The sequence below is a fragment of the Arachis hypogaea genome, chromosome 19 (genome assembly GCF_003086295.3).
Source record: "Arachis hypogaea cultivar Tifrunner chromosome 19, arahy.Tifrunner.gnm2.J5K5, whole genome shotgun sequence".
In the NCBI taxonomy this organism is placed as follows: domain Eukaryota; kingdom Viridiplantae; phylum Streptophyta; class Magnoliopsida; order Fabales; family Fabaceae; genus Arachis; species Arachis hypogaea.
In genome coordinates, this window is record NC_092054.1 from 85,185,577 (window position 1) to 85,186,857 (window position 1,281).

Sequence of the window (1,281 nt, forward strand, 5' to 3'; positions counted from 1 at the left end):
TATTTTGATTCTCCTTTGTTGAAATTCTGAATTGGGTCTTGTTAATTCTAGTTTCAATTGCTTAATTTGAGTTCTCTAGTTATAATTTTGTTTAGATCTTGTGTTGGAATTGTGTTTTCTTGTCATTTTTCCTTTTTCTTCTCATTTTATGAACTTTGTTGATTTTGAATTTTCATTAGTGCATTGATGTTTTCCATGATTGATAGTATTATTTGAGTTGTTTTCTATCGATAATTGTTAGTGGGTATTTGTGATTTCCAATTAATTTGCAATTTGAATATGTCTTTAGTTAGTGCATACCATGTGTTTGATGAAATGTTTCTTTTGATCTTGGAGTATTTTTCTATACTCTTGGCCTAGGCCAAGGGAATTGGGTGAACTTGAGTCATTGGGTCTAATTGATTTGGTGATTTGAGAACCCTTAGTGGTCAAATTGATACCCATTGACACTAATCTACTACCAAGCCAATTAGTAGTTGGATTAGCACTTATGAGTTGAAATTGATCAAGCCATTTGATGTACTTTAATTTATTTATAGAGGTAGACTTAGTGAGCTTGGTTCCTCATAATTGTCAATATATGGTTATTAGACAAGGATAGTGACCCAAATTCCTATGCCTAGCCAAGAGTTCCTTTTATTATTCGTATTTGAAACCCAAAAATCCCAATTACTTGATAGTTTCATTGTTTACTTAGTTTTAGAGTAGGAATAGATTTATATGTTCTCTTGCTAGATTAAAATTGCTTATACCTTGCTTTAATTGCTTTTATTTAGTTTCTTACACCTTAAGATTCTTTGCACGTTAAGTCTAGTAGTTTAAATTCTTGTTTATGACACCCAATCCCGGAATTCTAACCAATATTGATGCACATGTTTGCCCATTCTCTTGAGGATGACCTAAGACCAATACTCTTGGTTATTTTTTTATTGGGTTTGAACTTTGTGACAACCATATCAAAATTTGATCGATAGGGTTACACATCGGTCTAGGACTATACTATGACAATGACGTTGAATTCCTATTGATGAAAATTCTAGACCGACCATAATCTCACCATCAAATTTTTGGCGCTGTTGTCGGGGAATGGTTGCAACGTGTGCTTTGATATTGGTTATCTGAATATGTGAATATTGTAGATAGTTTACTTTCTTTCATTAGTTTGTTTTTAGTTTATATTTCCTTTGATGCATGAGCTATGACTTCTAAGTTGAATGACTCGGTTTCAATCGAATTCTAGCTTAGCCGAGTTTGATCCTGAGATCGAAAGAACCTTATTAC